Raw genomic sequence first — 25,228 nt, forward strand, 5'->3', positions numbered from 1 at the left:
CACATCCTTTAGTCTCGGTGTCTCGTGATCGCGAGAGATAAAAATTACATATACATATATTCTGCGATAAAGTAATTGACTTTTTCAGCGAAAGTTATATATTGTATTGAAGATAACTTTGCGTCAACTGCATCTCTTTTGAAATTAATACAATATTATTAGAAAGAAATCTCAGAGAGAGAAGGCGAAAGAAATTTAAATCATTCTAAAATTTCATCTGATTTTTTCTAATATCTGTAATAATTTTATTGGAAGCTGGATACATTTCGAAAAAATAAAATTATTAAAGTAAGTCTTTTTTTTTATTCAAATCATAAGTTTAACTCCAATTAAATTTAAATTTAAATCATGTACATAAATGTTGGGCCAATTTTTTATCGCTCTCAATTTTAATCGATATTTCCAACATTTCTTTTTTATTCTTCTTTTTTAACGTCGCAAATAAAAATAATTTTTAATATTATTTAAGAAATTTTTAATTTTATCTTGCGCCTGAAACGCAGGACCTCGATTATCTCACGCCTGTTGAGAAATCCTCGGGAACCGACACGTGCCGATTAGACATGGAAATCGGCATGTCAACGAAATTCGCTGCGCTTCGATCGATTTCGCCAGCCGCGTGTAAGGGCGTAGGTGTCATTCCGGACCTATCGCGGAGAGACCGGTTTCAAAATGCCGGTGGGCCCGGTTTCCCGTTGAATCCGTGCCGCCCATGTGCCCGCAGCATTCTGCTACACGAGGGGAGCGACTCTATATCGAGTCTCTCTTTGACGTGTCGGTGTCGTGTCGTGCCTGTTATAGCGATAGACGTATAAACTTGGCATAACTACGCAACGCCAATCGGCGTGACAATACACGTAATCTCGATACCGGGCAGGGTGCGGCAAAATCTATCATTCGCTCATTCTCGAGTCGCGATACCTTGGTCTTGGTTTGTAAAAAAAAAGAGAAAAACCCGAACGTCAGTGTCGGCGAATTAATATTTCTCAAAAGGCGAATTATACGAGAGAGCAGGTGTTTTATCCTGCATTAATCGTTAAAATAATTATAACTTCTCGCGTAAACTTGTATAGTCTCTCGTATTCTCTTTCCAAGATTGGAGCGATAAAAGAGGCGATAAAGTGACAGTGATTCGTAAAAAGGAATAATGCTTAAAATAAACTCGCAACGCACCACCTGTTCGGATTGACAGCTGATTGTGTTTATATCAATCTGGCAGCAGTGGGAAGCTTTTCGCACATGCTCCAATCTGTTTTTAATTAAGATTACGACACTCTCGAGAGCGAGAGAGAGAGAGGGAACCGTGCATTGGCGCGGCTTGTCCGCGTTGACATTTGGCGCGCGGGACAAAATTGGCGACGCATAAAGCCGTCGTGCGTACCTATATGTGCCGCGTCGTGTGACACACGGCAGTACGTAAATCAGTACGTAAATCAGTGGTGGAATTAAGCGACGTGTTCGACGCAACACGCACGCACGCACGCGACTTGTCCGCCCTTTCGCGCCAGGCCAGGCCTACATTAGGTACATACAACTGTCTCTTATAGCCGCGAGCGAGCCGAGCTATTTTCATTTTTGCCGCGAGCGATCTAGGCGCAAAAAGAGACACGGACAGACAATCACTCGCGCCCACGCACGCACGCATGCACGAACGAACGCACGCACGAACGAGCGAGCGCCGGCGAGCACGAATTGCAATTTGCGATCTTTCATGTGGATTATGCCAGCGACCAACTTTCCAACGTTATTTTTGATTGATGTTTCTCACTCGAGTAAAGTGATCGAATTTTAAATATATTAACAATTAATTATATACACAATTTTGAAAAAATTTAAGTCAAGGAAGATAAAATTGTTTTATGTGATTTAGGATATTTTTAAGACATGACTAGGAAAGTTTCTTTTTTCATTTCAATTAATTATATTGTTTTAATATTCATGTTAAATCTTAAAATTCCCGAAATAAACCTCTTGTGAAAATTAAAATTAATAAAATTTTTATAATCAAATATTCCAATACCCTATGTATATCTTACTAGAATGACGAGGTATGCTAAAATATTCGTTAGAATTACAACTTTAAATTTCTTAAAATTATTATAAATATTATAGTATCCAGAAAATCAAAACTATATCGAAAAAACCATGAAAAATAACTATTTTCTGTTTTATATAAAAAAAATAAAAAAATTATAATATATAAAAAAATATATTTAAAAAATTTATAAGTATATATAAATATATAAAATTTTATAAATATATAAAAAAAAATTTCCTATAGAAAGAGAGTGTAAATAGCTAAAGAGCATTCGATGGTGAATCGAAGAATAGCAAGAGGCGTTATTATTCGTCATGTATGTAAATAGCTGCAAGGAACTTTCGCGCACACACGTCATTTCACTATCAAACTAGAACTTTCACGCGAGACCTTTCGAGCGAGCCAATTTGCTTCGATACTTCCGTATCGAACGAATGTAAACGAGAGGAACGTGTAATCACGAGGACGTACACACGTTCCAAGTCCCGGGTAATTTGCGATTATGGCCGTGTTACCTGTTCGCGAAAAGAGGCACGACCCGATGGTCGAACCGAGCGCCGAGAGACAGGCTGTATCGTACCGCGAAACACGTGTTTAGCGGCATTTTATTGTTGTAACACGGCCGGGCGTTGAATATGCAAATTCGAACGCTTCTCCACGGCCAGCCTCTTCGTTTTTATCTGCTGCTGGTCGCGCGTGGATCTTCGGGTTTTATTTCGACGCCATCCTGACGTCTCTCCTCTCGCGCTACATCAGCGAGCTTCTCGACGGGGTGTCTTAAAATTCACAAATATCTTCGAAGACATTTTAAATTTCGAAGCTTCAAAAAGAGAGTTAACTTTGAAGCTTCGAGTTTTGAATGAATGAATTTGCAAGAATATATTTTTCGAAGATTCAAAATTAACTTTAAATTAAATTCGAAGCTTCGAAGACACTTTAAATTTCGAAGCTTCAAAAAGAGAGTTAACTTTGAAGGTTCTAATTTTGAATGAATGAATTTGCAAAAATATATTTTTGGATGATTCGAAATTAACTTCAAATTAAGTTCGAAGCTTCGAAGACACTTTAAATTTCGAAGCTTCAAAGTTAACTTTGAAGCTTCGAATTTTGAATGAATAATAATAAATTAATAATAAAATAAATTTGCAAGAATATATTTTTCGAAGATTCGAAATTAATGTCAAATTAAGTTCGAAGTTTCGAAGACACTTCAAACTTCAAAGTTAACTTCGAAGTTGTCAAAAGTAACAGCCCTAATGAAAACATCGATCAGTCTTCGAAGTCACACTTGACGTAAAAAATATTGAGAAAAAGTGGATTTAAAAGAGGATATCATTAAGAAAAAAGAATATGTGTATTCGTTCGCTTGTCATATTCACGCGTGTAATCCTCTGCGATAAAAACATCGGTTCGAAAATCACTGCCTTCGCCTCACCATCGAGATTACTGTTGCGTGTACATACATAAGACTACGTACGCGATCATCGCATGGAACACGATAATACAATGATTGATTCACCGCCGTTCTTCGAACGAGCGAGAGAGCTACGAATATGACGCCAGAACGGTGTCGTAAAAGATCGTTACCTGCACAATACTCATTCTTCTTTACGCGCGCGCGCGCATGATCATTATCCCGCTTTTTCAGTCGCAGCGCGCCAACTATCATTTAGCGCAATAATCGATTAATATTATTATTATTATCGTATCGTTTTACACGCGCGGTGGTCGAGACGAGATATCAGGTGCGTTCTGTAAAAGTTATTAAACTCAATAACGTGGCACGCCACTTTCGAAGCACAGGTGGCGGTTTCTCTCCGTGAATTATATATGGCCGATGTAAAAATTCGCCATTTTTTTCTCACTATTCGATAGAGTTCTCTAGGTTGAACGGGATCGTAAATAACGTCGAGCAAATGGAAACTGTTATGAATCTATTACTCATTCGGGAAATGTTGTAACCGGGACCGGATGCTTTATTTCAATTGACATAAAAGATGTCGATGTATCTTTCAACCAAAAAGTACATCGCAGTGACATTTATTAGATGAACGCTTTTTGATGGGTCTTCCGAGGGTTATTGATATTTTATGATAAAATATCGTACACATGAGAGTAAAAAAATAACGATATTCACATCTGCAAAAATATTTTTTGTCGATCTGAATAATTGAGTTTACAGCTACATGCAAAGTTCGATAAATAAAATGCAATATTATTTGAGATGAAATCACACAATTAAAAATAATCGACATCTTATTGCATTTTTCGCAGAATAATTATACGAGGAAACTAGTTTATCAGGGAAGACTAAAAATAATTATTCTCTCTGGTCATTAAATATTAAAAGACGAATTTAAATGTCGCAACCAGTGAACGTTCGCAAATTGCGGTCGAGCTTAATGCACCGGTATATTAAGAACACGACTCGCGGATGAATTAGGAAAATTGGGATAATTGATGTTACAGAATTTGATAAGTACCGCCGACCGAGAAGATAGACGTCTTTCTCTCTCGGTAGAATGAGAGAAAATAATACATTAGAAGCGCGTGGCTACCGGGGTCCGATCTCGGCTGCGACGCCTCAGGGGGTATCGGGAATGATTCGGGATACGAGAGATGAGTAGGTGCACATCATTGTGAACGAAGGTATCATCAGCCGCCAGATAAGCTAGTGTACGAGCCTTCTTCATGCAGGTGCACTCATATATTTGTCCCACACGATACAGGCTCATGAAGGAAAGATAAGCAATTGAAATTTCGTAATCGCAGATATGGGAAGCACATCTGTATCTTATAAAGTAATCTAAGGACTTTAATTTCAGAGTGTATTTTCGAGCTCTTTTACAATTTAGCGATTTATTGTGAAATTTTATCACGAGAATGTGACTAACAAAATTAAATGTATCGTTGTAAAGAATGGCAAAAAAGTTCCACAAAAATTATATGAAGTAGTTTATATACAAAGATTGTGTTCAGATAGATTTATTCATGGTGATATTTTTATTTCATGTTTCAAGAATTTTTGAAATATTTAAAAATATCTTAAAAACACTTGGAAAAATATTATATTTTAATATTACGCTAAATTCCTGAATTTCCTTCAGAAATTCAAAATTTCTTTGACAAGACAACAACTTTAAACATGTCACAAGCAAATTTATTTTTATTTTTATTGTATCTCTACTCTTAATTTGCATAAAATGAAGATTAAAGTACTTTCCCAAGTTGTAAGATATTAAAATACTAATTAATACTGAATTATCATTTTGTACGCCAAGATAAATAATAACTTTTTAACGACGATATATTTTTATATAATAACTTGATTTACATACATAATGTTCTCAAATTCCTCGCGGAATTTATCGACGAGGAGCAATTTTAGCAAAAAGAAAGTTGTTGACCGAAAGTAAATACGAAAGAAACGCGTGAGACTTTCGATTAATAAATCCACGAACGATAAGATGGGGCGGATGTAAACTGCGATGGAAATTACCACCGAGAGAAATTACAGCATCGAAGGGCACGGGAGCCGTTAAGAAGAAAGAAACTCACAGGTGTCGGAGAGACGGAAGAAAGAGAGAGAGAGAGAATGACGGGCGGGGGCGGGAGGGGGCTTATATACGCTGATAAACACGTGTAGCTTTTAGCGAGGCATCCTAAAGATTGTATCTGCCATAAAATATGCCCCTAGGAGACAATATTAACTGCTTCGTGCTTCTGCAGCTATCTGTGCCTCTTTCGCGCGCCCGCCACCCCCCTTTCTCATTCCCACTGTTCCTGCCAGCAGCGGTCCTGCCAGGTCCGAAAAGGATCCGCGCTCTAATGAACTACGCACACTCTCGCGCAATATCCTACCAAATGCTTTCGGTCGGCCATTCTCCCGCCGACTGAGAGTTATCGCCCGTCCGAATCCTACGCGGCGCGACTCGCCGGTAATTAAGCGCGTTTAATTATTATTATTTCTTGCACGCGGGTGGCGAACCCGCGTCCGCGCATGCCTTTGACCTCCCTTCCCCGAAAGATATAACTTGGATAGCTTCGATTCAGGGAGATGCGCGTCGTGGATGTTCCAAGGTATGCGAACGTATTGTCTTTGGACGGCAGGTGCCAAAAAAAGGACGTTATCTTAATAATATCTGTCAAATTATTTGCAAGTTGCTCGTGATACCGATGTAAAACTTGGAGATTTGCACAACTCTCACAACACTCTTTCCCTGGCGCGATGTTAATTTATGCTAATTAATGTATAGATTGTTATCTATGCGTAAGGATATTGCGATAAGTTAAAGATGATCATTTAGAGTGTTTTCCTACCGCCATCGTATGACAACGTGTACCTTGAGGTGCGTGATAATCCGAGAAAAAGGAGGAAGAGGAGGACCAAAACGAGGCAGCATCGCGAGAACGTATCTCGAGATAAGGGACACTGCCACATTGGAATAAGAAGCCAACACGACGGCGATGTTCTACCGATTCTTACTGGCGATTACGCGCCAAAGTAAGAATCTTATCGACTTTGCAACGTTCACTTCTTAACAAAGTTGTTACTGAAAGAGAGGACTTCGCTTTCAACATCGTTCTCTTTTATGGGACAGTTAATTAATGCAAGAGATCTTAAACAAGATAAACCTAGTTAGATGTCCAATGTCAAAAAAATATTACGTATTAAAATAAAAATTGTTTTAAAATAAAAATAAAAATTCAGAAAAAATACTTCATTTTATTTTAAAAAATTAAAAAGAAAATTTAATTAACGTTACGTAGAAAAATCATTCTTTTAATAAATCATAATATAATAAAATAATCATGATAAAATCTAAGCAAATAAAGAATATTTTTGATAAATGGATTCGATAAATTAATTCTCTGTTCAAATGTTAAATAACAGATGTTAATAAATTTTTATTTGTGTAAAATCCAATATATTATTATAATTAATTTAATTGTCTATTTTCATGATTATTTTCTGTAATAATGCAACATTAAATGGACATTTTTAAGTGTCTTATTTAAGGGTAATATTCTTAAGTTATTAAACACAATAAATGTATTGTTTGTCTTGAAATATTGGAGCAAATTTTAAATTGTTAGGAATTATACTTCTTATATACTTCTTATAAAACTTCTTTGCTTATAGCAAACAATTTTCCAATTCAATAGATTCTTTTTTTGTCGCATATCGTTTAGTATAAATTATTTCATTATCCTTAATAAAGTCTATTTTTCTCGTCTATTTTTCTCGTCTTTTTTTTCTCTCTTTTTTATTTTCGTCACTGACATTATTCTAATTGATGCGCTCTCGATATGATCCATTGACTTTTGTACGCGTTAAATATTACAAAGAAACTCTTTCCAATTAAAAATAATTGAATAAACAAGTAATAATTTTGATTTTAAAATCTCGAATGCAACCGACGAAAACAAGCCCCATGATGTGCGAAGATAAGCAACGTTGCATTAATAAGAGCATATCAACGGTTCATCTATGGAATCTCCCGTACGTACCAATGAAATACGGACTCGTCCCGCCTTACTAATGTCATTACATGGCGCCGCCATAAGTTTCTATCCCGCCGTTCCGTTCTTGGAGAATGCCAGAATGCTGATTATGCCTCCTGATACCGAGCCCGGTAGCGCGGCACGACTAAGAACTCTCCTGGCCCCTCAAAAATATTCGTCGTTGTTCTTAACTTGAGCCGGCTTCAGGTGAAAAATAATCTCGGCGCAGTCGCCACCTTCAGCAAACCAGGATCAGGATCCTAACGGTCCTTAATCGTTACGACGCGATTTTTTGCGCCTTGGAAACGGCTCGATTCGCGCGTTTCATCGCGCCAGTTACCAGAGGGCAACCTCTTTACGACTTCCTTGCTCGAGGAACTTGAAATCATTAGGACATCAACAGAGTGATAAGAGTGGAGAGAGCAACTAATCTATACAATTTTTGTAATTAGATAAAAAGTATTAAAATTTAAATCATCATTTTTTACTTTCTCGTTTTTTAACTCTTGAAAGTTGATGTCTAGAAAATAAACTCATAGACGGTTTTTGAAATAGTAAGTCTGTTCCCGTAAATTGCACGAAGTAAGCAATTTCTGAATTGTAGGAGGCTAAAAAGGGAATCTTTCAATGGTTGTGTGAAGATTAGAGTTAAGATTCTTCGTTTTTTATAGTTTCGATTCATCTTCGAGTAACAGGTGAAGGTATAATACTACATATACTACAAGTTCACGCGCATGCAACACATTTAAAGTGCATGCAGCATAAAAGAGAGAGGAAGATGAAAATAAGAAGAAGAAGAAGAAAAGAAGGAAAGAAAACAGACATAAGAGAAGAGGAAAGAAAGAGAAGAGAAAGAGACGAGGAAAGCGAAAAATGCAAAGTACAAAAAAAGGAAATAACGAAGAGAAACTATTTTTTAGAAAAAAGTAAAAATCTATGAAACAATGAAAAGATAATAAAAGCATAGAAAAAATAAATAATAAAATAAATAATAAGTAATAAAAATAAAAAAAGAAATTTATTTGCAATTTGAACAATTGAAACTACATAAACCAAAATCTAATTTCACAAGACATTTAAAACTTATACAAATAGATCGATCTGGATCAAGCAACGATCCTTCGAAAGAATATTTTGCCGAAGCGTGATCGAATTTGTCTGGAGTTGCACCGATAGTGTGAACAAACTTTCGGTCAATCCATCGTCAATAAAAAACTATACTAATTATCTAACAAGAGATTGGATCATGAGAGGAGCGTGTGAGCGGACCGATAAAATAGCACCTAAATTTCAAGCATTATCACTACATCGACTAGTACAAAAAAAAGGAAAATAATATAAGCAAGTTCAAAACATGGCAAGTTTAAAAATTATGGAAAAAAGTGCCCAACAAACAAATAATGATAAAATAAAAGAATTCGATGTTTAAAATTTAAAAAAAGAAATAGCTGCATTAAAAGAAAATCAAAAAGACCTGGAAACTAATTTGAAAAAGGAAAAACAAAGATTTAAAACATAAGAAAAACAAATAGAACAATCTCTACACAACTGACTTCCTTAAAAGCGGATTTAGAATTAAAAAAAAGAATTAAAAATAAAAATTAGAATTAGAATTAACAATAATAATTAATGATTTGACCAACATCAAGGATTACAAACATTAACATATAAAATGTAAGATTATAATATTGATTTCTAGCAATTATTCGTTAGGCTAAAAAGTGTGTGAATGTGTTCTCTTTATAATAAAATATATAGACGACTGTACTATTGAAGGCAGAAAATCGGATGTATCAGATGCAATAAATTGTATTGGAAAGTAGCGAGAAGTAAAATACCAATTCTCGTTCGATAAAGTATTTAACATGATTGTACTAAAAAAGAATTCCTTAAATATATTTTCTAATGATGCTTTACATATTTAATTAGAAAGCAGCAACAAAAATTATATTCAAAGACACTTATTTAATTTATTAATTTATTAATTATTACAATCATGTTAAATACCTTATCGACGAATAGTAATATTTTTTTCTCGCTGTTTTCCAATACAACTTATTGCATCTAATACATCCTACTTGCTAACTTCAATAGCACAGTCGTTTATATATTTTATTATGAAGAGAACATTCACACACTTTTCAGTCCAACGAATAATTACTAGAAATCAATATTCGTGGACTAGGCGATGTGAGGTGCAAGTGGCTGGATCGAGATTCGAACTTGAGTCTTTCACCTTCCTGGCAACTGCTCTAAACCTCTGAGCTATTCAGATCTTACACTTAATGCCGCTATTTAACACAGTCACATATGATTCCAGAGCGATGGTGGAATCTCGCTCAATGGATGCACTGTCGATTGTCACGAAGAACCCCTAAAGCTCTAAATAGTCGCTTGCTTCCGTAAAACCGTCACTGACAAGCACAACGCCATAAAGAGACCACACCCTTCAAAATTATATTAATTAATGCACAGTAATTATGCTAGTAATATTAAATGAGGAATATATAAATAAAAAATTAACAAATAAATAAGTTTAATATAAATAAAATATTCTTCAAGTCATTTTTACCGCACTGAAAGCTTGCTTCAAGATAGCAACAAAAACACAATATTTCGTGTCGCGATAATCTTGTCTCTTTCGAATCGATACAAGTAGCCGTAGCGACTCAAAGCTGCTTTCGTCGTAGACGAAAAGAAACATCGTAGGCGTCATTAACAGCTTCACAGCTTAAAGTATATAACCAACATACACCTACCTACCCTTTCTGCTGCCCACTCGCTCTTCATCTATGCTACATTGTGTAACTACGAGGAAACAGTAGTATCATAAATATCTTCGGTAAAAGCGAGTGTGACGAATTACACAACGACATTAAATTTTCGAATAGATTATAAACTGCAGACAATAAAAAGTCAGCTCTAACGAGTTGTTGACGAGTTGTAATATTGCTTACAAATTTTGCAAGCAATAATTGTGTTGTTCTCTACATATACGCGAAATGAATGTTGTTTTATCTTTATTCGAATTCAATAGATGTTCTTATCCGTCGTTCCATCGACTTGTATAAGTTATGTGTAGGCAAGGAGGCGAGGCAGCTGCCTTCGGAGATGCGTCGTGGCTCCTGTAGGTGCAGCCAACCAGCAACTCTCATTCGGATCTTGAAAAACAAGTAGGAAATCGCGACGATTAAAGTCGACGGCACGCGTGGCAGGAAATCTAATGCGAGTAAAAAAGTCTATAATTATAGAAATAAAAAGAGACAATCTTTATACATCATCGAGAATATAATCTTCAGTATAATCTTCATTAATCTTTATCACACAGAATGTTCAAAGTAGTGTACGTAACAAATAATAGAGCATACTAATATTTTTCATAGTTCATAGCTTAAGGATGATTAGAAAGATCAGTTATACGTATCTGCGTTATTGTAGATAAACATAAAGGAGTTCAAAGAGATGCATCATCGGAGCACATAATACACAAGTACTAAACAAAAAGGAAAATTCTCGCAAGATGATGAAATACACTTGTGCAAAGGTATATTTTTTACATCATAATTTACTCCTTCTTTCTTTCCTGTACAAACGAGTTCATAAGAGACTCCTTTAATTTGTTATAATTTTGCGATTTACAAGAATCTCTTCCGCTCACGCGAGCTGTCACGTTCACGCTGATTTACAGGATCTTGGCAGGTGCGCTGCGTGAAAATCACGGTGATTGGGTCCAATTATCTTTGGTTCGTCAAGTGCTTAGAATACCTTATGGCAAGATACGGGACTCGTTCGATAACAAAATGACGCATGATCTTCGCTATCGATTTATGTTTGAAAAATTTAATTTTATAATTTCTAGCTATCTACATCTAGTTTTACTTCCTAATCGTAAATGTCATCCTTTACATGAGTGTAACATATTTACACTACGTGTACTTGTCATATGACTCGATTAACACATGATTCCACCTTCGAGCGTAAGCTACAAATTTTAGCGAGTAGCTCGATCTACGAGACCTTAGGAAGATCTCGCATGAGAACCACGATGATTGGACCCAATTACAGGTGGTGCGGGCGTGCTCGGGATATTCTTGTGTCCCCGTCCAAGCTCGCGCGTTCACTCGCTTCTCTCCTCTCTTTCTTCCCTTCGTGCCCCTTTCTGTCGACGAGAGTCCGCACAAGGTCCGCCTATGTTGTGTACAAGTCTGCGTGTTTCTTGGCAGGTGTATACACGCATTTTCCTCCTTCTTTCCTCTCCCCACCATCCGCGTCTCTATCTCCCTCTCTCTCTCTCTTTTTTCTCCACTCGCCCCCGCGCCCAAAGAAAATTAAAGCCCACTTAATTCGCTGATTATCGTTGTCACATACGATCCGTCGTGTTATGCGGCGAGCGCAGAGTAAACACAGCGCAAAAACCCCGCCGGGAGAGGGAAGGGATAGGAAAAAAGAGAGACGATGGCAGAGGAGACAAGACAGGTTCGCCAAGTGGAGAACGAATAGCGAGGATGACCAAAGAATTGCTCCTCGCGTGCGCAATTGAATTTCAATTTCGCGCTCGACATCGGCGACGAGTCGTGCTGTAATGTAAGTCAATGCATTTTGTACGAGATTCTATGCGGAAACGCGTTTCCGGTGACATTGATATTACCTCAGTCTGCGATGGCTGTCGCGTATAATAAATTGTAAATTTAATAGGCATTGAAAAACAATTATTAAAACATTAAAGGCACATTACACATGTGCAATTTCTTACACGTTTAAATTTTCAGTATTAATCGTCTTATAAACTTTATCTTATCGATATTTTAATTGTAAGAAAGAGAACGAGGCTGAAAATTAAATGATCATTTATACAAATACAGTTATATTAGATTTAAGGAAGGAGCCATGAGATATCATCTACTATTTCGAAAATCATGTCACCAATTATAAAATATTGCATAAATCTTACATCAAGTTATACGTTCAGGTCTGCTTGCGAAAGCGTATGGGAATTAAATCGTGTGAAATTATTCTGGTAGCCCGCAAATTAGATATCGAGCCGCATTCAGCGGATATATTTGAGATCATGGTGTGTAAATTACACGATTATATCGTTTCGTACGCGAGCGCCTTTTCTTGTTTCCCGATACCTTGTGTCCGTTAACCGAGCATGTTTCGCGCGTAGACAGCGTCTGGCGGTAAATGCGCCAATTACCGCCGGATAAGTCGACACAAACGCGTTGAATTGAAATTCAACTTTGTAGAAAGGAAGACAGATTGCGAGGCCTCAACCGCGGCGAGGTCACATCTCTTGGCCACGCTCGGCTTCGACTCGGCCGCCTCCAAGATCCCTTTGATGTGCTCATCCACTAACAAGGTGTGACAGGATAATTTGATATCGGAGAAAAAAATATACACATATATAAAATTTTTTTAGAAGGGATATGACGAAATATACGCAATTTTCAAACGCCCACGTGTCTTGGAAAAATTAAAACTTCTTTAAAGTTAGAAGAATAAGTCTGCCTAAAAGTATCAAAATGTCAGAAACTGAATAATATCTTCGAATGTGAAAAATAAAATATAAGAATAAGTTTACCCAAAAATATCAAAATGTCAGAAACTGAATAATCTTCGAGCATGAAAGATAAAATATATATAGATATTAAAAAAAAATAATAAGTATACTAGCGCGCCGAATAATACATGGTCATGTCCGCGCAATTATCTCGTAATTAAAGCCCTCCATCTCTCCCTCGCGAGAAGAAAGGGAGGAGAGGAGTGCGAAGGCAGTTCGAACGAAAAAGGAGAGACGGAGAAAGAGTGATGGAGAGGGTCAAAATGGATTTCGCTATAATGAATTCCACCCTCAATGGGTAATCACAGGCCTCGGTTCGATTACCCGGTCTTCCCCTCCTCGGTCTCGTGATAGCGGCAAGAACGACCCAAGGGTAGCACTGACGGTGTTCGGGGCCCCGGAATAGCACTTAGGGCCCCCTTCTATACATATCCTCGGATGATACCCTACAAGGTAGCGAGAGTAAACCGCCGCTGCCGGCGTGGTAATGTTTTAGTGCACGGAGGCGGAGGCGTGCTCTGGTAGTTAGGTTCGCCATCACCGGCCGTCGTATTCCTCTCCGCTCTGTATATATTCTGGTGTTGCTGTTGTTGTTGTTGTTGTTGCTGCTGCCGATGCATCCGAGGGGGCACCGTGCACGCTATCATTAGGAGAAGCAGGAACGAGAGAACGGCAGAAGGATGGATAAGATGAACGTCCCCCTGCCTTCCCTTTCCTCTTCCATATCTTCCTCAGTTCGCTCCTTCTCTCTTTTCCCCTCTCGCTCGCCTCGAATCTTGCTTCCTCGCTCTCTTCCTCCGAGCCCCTTCGAATCTCATGCACAGGGAGCGGAGGGAACGTCGGTAGCCGAATCGCGCCTCGGGCTACGGCTCTCTTATATGTAGAGCAACCCTCTCCTCCCTCGCTTCTTTCCCTTTCCTCTGTCTCTTTCATCCCGCTTCAATTCGTTCCTCGCAAATCGCTTCTTCTTTCTTCGATCTGGTCCTCCCCCGAGGCTCCGGTGAGCTTCTTTCGTCGACGTTTACACGGGCCCGCTTATAACGGAATCCTCTTCAGAGATAACAAAGTCCTCCTCAAGATTATCGAGTTTTCAGATGGGAGAGATATCATTTCTCAAGATTTAATTAATATCATTTTTTTCCGGCGTGCATATCGGATGCGTATCTGTATTATTCATTTCGATCTTGCATCTATTTTCTTCTCAAATTCAAACTTGGTCCTGCACCTTATAGTTTTATTTGAAACAAGAGATCATATTTTTGAATACAGATCTACTTATTATGCGTATCTCAAGTATACGATTATTGAAATGCATAATTATTGAATAAAAATAGGACATTTATATTTCGTTTCGCGATAGAATGACACTCCTCTTCTTTATAAAATCAAATTAAAATATTGATAGTAGAAATTAAATGAGCAAAACATATCCTTAATAGTGAACCTAGACTTGTGTGTGGATTAATTTCTTCTTAACACACTTAAAGAGATGCCTCGTCGTAATGATTACTATTGCAGAAAGAATCTTTACATTCCCGTCAAAAGAGCTTCTTCATCATTTCCTTAATACCATCTGGGTGCGAATATAGGACAAAATTTTTTATCGCCGCCCAGCGAGACCCAGATGATCGACACCGTCTGATCGCGCTGCATCGGGAACAGTAAGATTCGAGGTGGTACCAACGGATCTCGACGACGGCACCAAGTACAGATATATCCCGTTTTAAAGCGTCGTTTGCATACTTTGCGCCTCGAGGTGGCGCGTTTTCGGTCGCTAACGGTGGCCTGCCACTTTCCACTTGGCTATTTCTCTTTCTTCTTCCCTCTCCCTCTCCCCCAATAGTTCTCTTCTTCTCCTCCTCCTCTCCCTTTCTCTCTGTACGCCTCCGAAAGCGCGTATGCATCACGAAGAGAGGATTATTCCTCATCTCCCTGAAGCAAGCAAGCTGTAAGAATCGCAAGAAGCTCGGTTCAGAGACTCGCTCGATCATTCTCAATCACGCATACCGGATCGTCGCTGCTCATTCTGCCTCTCTCGATCACCCGAAGGCAATCCTCGGTCATTCACGCGATTTCCATTCATCCGGCGAGAGCATAGTTTGCTCGTGCGTCGGGAATCTCGAGAAGCTGAATACCGTAGCACCAGATCATGAATCCGCGGATGCACGTACTGTCTCGATAGTCTTGCAGCAAAGATTTTTGAGGTAATATTTTGATAAACGTGAGAAAAATTCAAATGACCTTTAAAAAATAAACCAAAATTGTAAATTTGACAGCTTCTACAAAATATATTTTATTACCTAGAATTTTATATATAATGATTTGCAAAATTTTTAAAAAATATATTTCCAAGATCTTTTAAGAGATTCGTCTCCAAAATATTTTTTACACATCTCTTTTCCAAAGTCGCATAATTTTCATTTTATTTTCAAGCGTCAAAAGTCATTTCTGATCTCATCAAAGTACACATTTTTCGCAAAACTCTTTCGCATCACTTGTGAATGTTATCTCCGCAAGGTTACTCTTGTTCTTTCAGTTTTTGCCGTTAGTTGATGGGGGTTTAAACGATGAAATGTGAGCGGTGGAGCTGGACGGGAGAAAAATCGGCCGACTCTTAACGACCGTCAACCCTTCTCGATGTCCGAAACGTACGAGCGGGCGTGGCGCGAGGCAATTTGGGGAAAACATAATTTAGCGGGCGTGGCAACCGCTACGTGCAAGGTGCAACGAAAATGAGATTTTTTTATCGTACGTCATCGCGATGCACGCGAGTACTCACCCCCTCCTTACGCACGTCGATCTCTTCGCGCTCTCTTAGTCCCTTAATCGCGGAGCATGTTTGGAATCAGCCATAATTATTGATTTATGAAACTGGCGTAATTATTTTTCACTGGACTGTGCGAGATTATTTTTTAGATGATTCAAGTTAGAGAAAGAAAATTTATGGAAAAAGAAAAAAAATTTCTTTTGCGTTATTTCTATTATATAATATTCCTTATTTTTTGAGGAAGAAATTGCGTTTCGATAGCTTCATCCGCGAGAAACATTCACCATCCTTTGCAAAGGTCCTACATCCTCTATTACAGCTGCCACATAAAATAATTGCAGCTTGTAAGGTAAAACGAACCCCGCTCTTCCGCGTCTTTATTCGGCACGCACTCTTCGTACGCACTAAACGCATAACGCACGAATGACCTCGCAGTGAGATCGACGAGATGCGAAAGAAAATGAAAGAAGTTCCGAGAGAAGGAGAAAGAGAGAGGCAGAAAGGAGAGAGTGAGAGAGGGAGACCACGGGCGAATTCGCACTCTCACCGGAGATATATCAATCCGAGTACATATGAATCTCGCTGACAGGCTTAAGGCTCGCGGCACGAACGAGTCTCGGACAGGTGCGATTCCCGTGACAGAGGCGCGATGTGCGTATATACCTGCGTACGCGTGTTCGCATATACGTGCACACGTACACTTGTACGCGTTATATTCGAGGCCCAGCGCGTGTTGAATTAGGTGGAAAGGCAAACAAGACGCGTACGCCTCCTTTAGCGCGCTCTCCAACGACGGCTTAACCATTAATAAGTCGAGTTGTGAATCAAGACTTTTTCCTTCTTATTTTTTCCCTTTGCGTCGCGCCAACGAACATCCAACGTGTATTCCTTTCGATTCGTCGCGATTCTATTCTTCGCTCCGAGATATGAAAGACGCAAATGCAAATTGTGCTAATTGAAGGAATGCTTCCTCCTCGTTCTTATTAGAAAGAACGTTGCAAATGTCAAACTACTTTGCAAGTTTTATTTGAAAATTTATTTTATTAAATAATGATATGTTCAAACTCTTTATAATTTCCAAAATCTCTATTATTTACAATCATTATTATTTATATTAAAATATTATTATAATTATAACGTTATTTGTATCACATTATTTTTAAATTTCATATCTTATTAAACATTGCATCGCTCAAATTGGACGATTTTACAATATCTTTATAATTTCAAAAATCTTTTCGCTTATCTTTTTAAATATCAAATTTAATTTAATTTTTCATTGAAATAATTGAATAATTGATAAATGATATATCCAAATTATAATAGTGACAAAATGTAATATATTGTGTAAAGAATTAAAAAGATACTCATATAATTTGTAACGAGTCTTTTTTATCTCTTTAAAATTATCAATTACTAAAAATTATGGATTAAAATCAAAAAATAACGTACGATACACAAAGTCATAATTCAGAATCTTTCACATTAAAAAAAAATTTTAAATACTTTCATTGAAAGCAAGAATATAACATCGCAAATATTGTACAATCGATGATCTGGATTAGACATTGTGACTTTTTCACGTACTTTTTTTGACATGCGTGATCAGACGCGAATATTTATCGGCGGAATACTGACGCACACAACACGCACATGTGCAAAACGCAACGTAGGGACTTTTTTACAATGTACGAACTTTCATACACTCGTGCAACGCCGGCATCGCTTCGACGACGTTGACACTAATTAATGCCGAGTCGCTCATTTGCATGCATGGAAACGATTTTTGCCGCGCTCGCGCTTATATCACGCCGATATTAATTGCGAGATTATATTAATCGATTGTGCAAGAAAGGGACACGCGACGAGAAGATATATGTATCTATACAATTCGTAGCCACGATATTAGTCGCTACCATTTTAAAAACCGATCGACAGATCGATCTGGCATGATCGATTTATCATTAGATTTATCGAACGATATCTTTGCGGTGTCGCTTAGATTTCGCATCTTCTTCGTGAACCTTCTTATCATCGAGCGATCATCCGATGGACAGACGGCTGACTAGCTAAAGCGCAAGAAATTTAATTAATAGAAGTTAATCGGCGATGCACGTGGATCTCTTAAAACGTGCAATATCATCGCAACATTATATCGATTTATCACTGTCATTGTGACGCATTTAATTAATCTTCGTTAAAGACGTCGTATGTCTCGGTTCGCGTAATAACTTACAGGCACTTAGGCGTCTAATGACTGCAACGAAAATTGAAAATTAAAACCCTTATAATAATCATACGCAACTTGTATCCAGAATCGATTAACTGCTCGAGGTTTTAATTATGTTTGTTTTTCCTCTAGAATGATATCTGATAATTTTCTGTAATGATTTGACAGAACATGATAAAAATTTAAATATATGTTGATAACAATATTATAATTAAACATTTAACACATGTTCAAACATGATGAAATGCTTGTTGCATTTATTAACATTTTAACGAAATGATCTCAACATAAACTGTAACGTACAAATAAAAGCAGACGTATACTCCTAATGATGATGTATGGCTACACCGAAGCAAGGTCGAGGTTCCAACAATATTTGAAACCAACAAGCGGGGGTGTGTTTCTATTCTCGTCACACAACATGTCACCGTCTAATAATACTTACTTTGATGTACTGTATGTGAGCATCGTTCAGTTAATAAATCCACATGTTCCTCTTTCAAAGCGACCCGGTTTAAAACCGAGCTCACTTGTTCGTTCAGCGTGTAGTCCTGTTGACACTACGTCTAGGTTTCAAAAGTTTTAACGCTATATGATTAAAGAAATTCGACGTTGAAATATTACAGATTGCGTTCGCTAAATATTCGTCTTAATTTTGTCGCAATTTTAACATGAAATAATGCAATTATTTATGAACAAAATAATTTTTAACGCGTTATTATTGAATATCTTTTTTAACGTTGTAGCTTTTTTAACACTATTGACATTATTAATTGTCAGTTAACAGATATCTAATTGTAGGATAAATCTATGTGTGCTTTTTACATAAATGAAAAATATATGTAAAAAATTTAATTTATAATTATAATTTTATTTTATATTAAATAAATTTATTATATATTAAATAATTGACCACAAGATTAAAAAAAACTATCAAAATATAAATCTCCGTGATGACAATCTCTTCGAATATCTTGCAAACTTGAGAGAAGCTTATTATGATTTTTCCCATTTTTTAAAAACTTTAAACACGCATTAAACGAATAAAATTATACACTATTATCCTTCAATATTCGAGCTGTCATTACACAATCTTCATCACAATCTTAAAAAATCACAAACTTTTATCAATATAAAATAACGCATAGCGTATATTGAGATAATAGCATCATGGAAAAAAACAATAATAACTTTCGATACTTTCGAGTAATCGACTTTGCCTTTTTTTTGGAAATAAATAGATTAGTATGTCATCTGTTTGTATATTATATATCGGATTTATATTATTATTCATCATAAACGCAAATTTAAATATTTAGGAAAAGGCTTGTGTGATTGGAACAATCAATTCTCAGTTTCGCTGAATTTTTAAGAATCAAATATCCACTACGTTTAAAAAAGTTTACGTGATGTAATAAGATCTATGTATCGCAACATGAGAAATTATGGAACTATGGAGGCGGCATAGAGCGTCAAAGGACCGAATAATTTACTGGGCTCTTGATTGTCTTTGAGACCTCGACATATAATTGTGATTTTATAATCGTAATGGCAAGCAAGTGATTACGGATACAATTACGATAAGAAACTATGTTTTCTTGAGAAGAAAACAAAAGAAAAGATTAAACGGTCGTTTTTTTCGTATATGAACTCACGTCGGAGGATGTCGATAAAATTACGGTTAATGAAGTAATCTCGATTAAAGGTAGGTAAGATGCGAGGAAATCTTAGCGAACGACCGCGAGAAACTGTCCTTTATCTTCCTGCGGCGCAAAATCTCTCAATTTATTATTTTACTTTCGTTCATTAACTTCCTCTCGGTTTCTTCCTGTTCGCGATACTACGAGCTCTCATAGCCGATCGAGTCTTCCTGCCTCGGTCTTGGCCCCGCATCCAATGAGATACGCTACGAGAGAGGAGAAAGAGAGAGAGAAAAAGGGAGAGAGAACAAAAACAGAGAAAGAGAGAGATTTTTTCCCGAAGAGGCAATTTACGGTAAAATTGCTCGGCGAGGCGTGAAGAATTTTGAGAGGCGTGCAACAAGTGGTTGGGTGCAACAAGTTATTGCCGGCGACGCGTCTGGCTCTTTCCATGCCTTGTCGTATCTCCTCTGTTCGTATGACTCTCTCCTTGCTTTTGTGCGCATCGAGAGATGCGCGTGTTCTCGGATTCAACATGTTCCACATGGCATACTTTGCGACAATCTCGTTGAAACTCGACAAAGATGCTTGATCTCTCGGAGCTCTCTGTGCTGAGCTCTTATACAAAATCCGTTTTGCATATAAGCAGTCAGCGGATAATATTCAAGTCCAGCCTCTTATTGACAGGAAAGATACGCGAATACAAATGCTATTTATCGTTTTAAATTCGTATTTAATTCAGATCGATGATACATAAAATGTCGATTTAAGGCTAGACAAATATTTCAAAAATATGTTCAAAATATAATTTCTATTCCCTGATAAAAGAGAAGAAAAGAATTCATTCCATAAACCAAATTATGCAAGTGACTTTTTTTGAATTTAATTGACTTTATTTTATATACATATAAATTAAGCCAATAGTAATCTTTGGTAATTAAGTGTGTTTACTTTTTTATTTTATCTTTTTCTTTTATTCAAATACAACTTAATATTAATTACTAATTTTATTTAATTTTCTATTTTCTAATTTTATTTGTACCTTTCGACGTATGACAAGCAAATTGTATTAGAGAGATTTTCCCCTCTTCCGTTTATATATAACTAAATAAATGGATAGCACAGAATATATCAATATCAAGCTGATATAACGCTAATAACATCTGACGGCGATTGAATTGGAATATTCAAGCTCGACGTTCCCGATGATAAATCGCTTATTACTCTTCCTCTACAGGTCAGCTGATTTACTCGACGCTCCACGCTTGCCGTTACATCATCGGTGTCGCGGAATCGATGTCCAGCGACAATCGAATAACTATGCGCGCCCGCTAATAATCTCCGCGGGCAATTGGACGATCGCCCTGGACAAGGTCCAACGCGACACGCGTAGACTCCGTACGCTTGAAATAGTAGCGAAGAATCGTCTCGCGTCAGCCTCGTAGTCTCTCCACGTGCGTCTAAAGCAGACGACGTCCGCGGAAAGGTAAAGAGGGGGTGAGTGGGGGAGAAAGGGGGATGGACGCGGCAGCATCCACGGAATGAGCGATGATTGTAACGTTTCGCGCGGTCCACGAAACGACATGTACGTCGTCGACGAAGACGACGATGACGACGAGGGACTAGGGTCGGTCACGCTATTCCGCGATTGGCAAGACAGACGACAGGGTGGATAGACAAATGGAAAACGCCGCCGTTGGCCGACTCGCGTGGGTGGTAAGTTCGTCGCGTCGCTCGTCTGAGCGGCCGTCTCGTTCCCTGACACGCGAAGAAATATTGTCCCTCTATTACGAAAGAGAAGAAGAGAGAGAGCGCGCGTGCGCTTACGTAAGTCACATTCGAGTTGCACGAAATGCATCGAAACTTTTTCGCACATGCGTTACATGATGCACAAGTGTTTGTTTCCTCTATCTTTAATATTCTCGATTTAATATTCTTTGATGTGAATGATTATTCTAATAAAATCAGCCAATGATTATAAAATTCTAAATAAAAATATGAGGATAAATGATGTGCAATATATGATTGTATAAAAACAAAATGAAAGAAGAGTGATTTTCTGTGTTATATCGCATTTAATAGGAAAAATTTTTAATTATTTAAAGAGCTTGTTTTTAAAAAATATGATTAACAAAAAAAAATTGGCAGAAGATAAACTTGTCCATCTGATCAAGAGACTGTTATTATTTCTGTTCAATTGAGATATTATAATTAATAGTTATTTAGTAAATCTGTCCAATTAAAAGAGAAATTATTGAATAAATCATCGCAATCTTATAACATTTCTTGTATCAAACGCGTGGCAATTTTGTAACTTTTAGCTTAAAAAAATGTAATATAATAATAATAAAAAACACGTTATCTATTTTTGCACAGACAATACTGCTGTAATTTTTAGAGTCAAAGAAATCTTGAGAACTTTAAATAAATGTGAAAGACACATTATCAAGCTGCAAAATAAACACAATAATCATATTTCTTGATTAACGATCATTATATGTAAGACGCAAGTTGCCATGATTTTATTAGCCAGCTGATAAGTTACATCTTTCTTCCAGAGTGCGCCCACGAGACAAACTCTAGCCATCACGAAATCGGAATTGCATGTTCATATTAGTATCGCGACGGCTTCGCTTTCAACACCACGGCCGAGATACCTATTCTCAGATGACGGTGGCTCGTCTCAGTCAGCGATCACGTTAACCGGGTACCTCTAGAACAGCGATATCGCCGTCATCGGCGATACGGCTCGGGTTGCGGTTGCTAAAGTCGCATTTAAAGAGGCAGCGGTATCGCGGACTACGCGAGGTAAATCTTGCCAGAGGAATGCAATGGAGAAACTGCATCGAAGCAAAGCTCGGGAGAGCGAATTTCTAGAACCTATAATGAGACTCAGGATGCCTCGCAGGGAAGGGAAAATATTCGCGAGAAATTAAGCAAGGGGGGAAAAGCGAGGAGAGGCATCTGCTTGCATTAAGCGAAACAAGCTGTAAAAAGGGAGAAGCTGTAGCGGCTCAAACATAATCCTCGACATCGCTCGCATTGTTCCGTTCACGTGGAATATAATTTATGAGTTATGACGTCCCTCTTTCGAGGACACGTTACTCATCTCCCTCTCTTTCCCTGCTACTTGCTCGTCTGCTAAACAAAGTAGTCAAATGAAACGAGTTTCTCCCGTGTCGGACATTGTCTCGCGACAAGTCGCGTTAGCGAGACAGTGGCTAATAAGCGCGCGACGGGATCACCGAAATCACTGTTTCGCTTGACAAGTTGGATGATGAGTGAGTCACGCACACGAACGCAAACGCGTGCGTCGATGTGCGTGAGTGCACGATATATACAAGTATGTAAAGCCACTGCTCGTTGTCCGACGACAAAGTGTCAAGTACCGCATAATTTCGTCGCGTGCGAGATGCGCTTGCAACACGCTTCGCGAAACATACTCCAGCAAATCCAGCGAGATTGTCGGGCGATCACGTTAGAGATTCTTAAACGGATAACAGACGATGATGCCGTTGATGTCGTGAAATTGTCAGCGACGTCAGCGCACATCGGGCAAAATATAATTATATTGCTCTGCGATAAAACATTTGGAATATTTACAGCTCGGCTTGTGCGTCAGTACGCATACGCACGCACTGCACTCACCTATACAGATGAATCAAGAAATGTTGAGCATCATGTTAAACGTAATGCTCCTACGTCAATTTGGGGCAATTGTCGTCATTCGTCTTCGATCATTAAAAAAACAAACATATGATCTTGCGTTTAGTTTTGAACTGTGGGAGAAATCTGAACTATAATAAATTATATAATGTGCTTATTATTTCTTGATTAGCTTAATTAAAATTTCTCTTCTTGTACATAATTATACATATGATTCTAAAAATATATATTTCTTGCGATATATACTAGAAAACAGATGGAGATGAGTAAATAATTCTATTTTTTATGCTTCTTTTTATTAATAATATTCATAAAAAGAATAATATCTTATTTTGGAACAAAGTGGAATAAAAAAATAAATATATTAGCATAGAAAACATTAATTTTGAAATATAATAAAATTAAGTACTTATTAAAATTGCCAATTAATTAATAAGACCATTAATTTAATAATTTCTCTCTCCATTTTCATCATTTTCAACTTTGCATGATATTTCTTGCGTAAAATTAATAGCATTTTGAACAAAAATACCATTATTTAATAAACAAGTTGTCTGAATATCTTTTTATTATTGCATCTACTGACACATTTATCGTTTAATCATAGGTATATACGTTCAAGACAATTATACCTCCTAATTAAATCTGACGTGAGTTAATACCACGCGCATTTTATTAAGATAATTAGAAAGCGTGTGCATTGTGAGTCTGCCAGTTACTGAAGAAGCAAGAGTAAGACGAGGGGAAAGATGAAACGAAAAGACAGAGAGAGAGACAGAAGACTGTCTGTCATACTGTCCGTCAAGAGGGATGTCGGGGGTGGCGAAGGAATAATAATAGCGACTATAATACATAGCTCAACTCTGAAGATCTGGACGCGCCGAATCGTCTTCCATCTCATGGTCAACACCGTCGCTTTTTCCCCGAGTTCTTTCGCCATCTCTTTTATTACGCCTCTATCTCTTCGATATCTGTTCCGTCTCTCAGCCTGTTCTTGTGTGTGTGTAACACGTTTGAGGTGGGTGGCCACGGGTTGAATGAACAACAGTATACACGTTGCTATCATGCCAGACTGTCATGTTGCCTGAAACAAAACAACGAAATATGTCTCAACGTCTTCTGCTATTTCTTACTCAGAGGTCATTTGCGATTAACCTAATTAAAAGGAACATTTCCCGCAAATTATCGAACACCTGATACAAATGTCATTGGTAAGCAAAAATTTAATATATTTTGAATAAATTTTTTCAATAAAAAGACTCATATAAGTGTGTGTATCATTCCAGAAAAATTAAATTATACATTTAGGGGATACATTTTTTATTCTTTTCATATTTTTCTCATTTTTTACTTTATTAATCATGAAATTTTATATGAGCACAAACAATGTTTCGCAAGTATCAGACAAGCCAAACCGTCATGTCGTATTTGTAGAAACAACAGCATTTAATTTATCTGCTTCGCGCATGTTTCTCTTTGATTCATATTTGTTCTCCAGACAAAGATTACTTTAGAGCTTCCTCATTAGAATGAGTCGTGTTTTGTACTGTATTCATGTTATCAAAGTTTTCAGAGATTTATGTTACACGTATATATTTCTCTTTCAATTTAGGAAGACATATGCAATTTTACCGATTTAATATTACATATAATTTCTATCAGAAAAATATATTTTTTTAAATTATATAAATATAATATATTCTTATATATATTGATTTAAAAATTCTCTAATTTTTATACTCTCTAAAAATGACAAGCAAGCAATAATTAGTATACTTTTTGGAAATTTTAAAATACACTCGAATTTTGCTAATCATTCTGC

The 25,228-nt window shown here is 37.2% G+C and overlaps 1 long non-coding RNA gene across 1 annotated transcript; it reads left to right on the forward strand.

The window, feature by feature from the left end:
• Nucleotides 1–21,200: 21,200 nt before the first annotated feature.
• Nucleotides 21,201–24,663, forward strand: LOC145977625 (uncharacterized). The gene is made up of 2 exons (XR_014440591.1): nt 21,201–21,456; nt 22,299–24,663. It is a non-coding gene; the product is annotated as an uncharacterized LOC145977625 (long non-coding RNA).
• Nucleotides 24,664–25,228: the final 565 nt, after the last annotated feature.

This window comes from Camponotus vicinus, unplaced genomic scaffold, assembly GCF_025532165.1.
Source record: "Camponotus vicinus isolate PSW18456_S1 unplaced genomic scaffold, iyCamVici1.0 SCAF_1, whole genome shotgun sequence".
NCBI classification, from domain to species: domain Eukaryota; kingdom Metazoa; phylum Arthropoda; class Insecta; order Hymenoptera; family Formicidae; genus Camponotus; species Camponotus vicinus.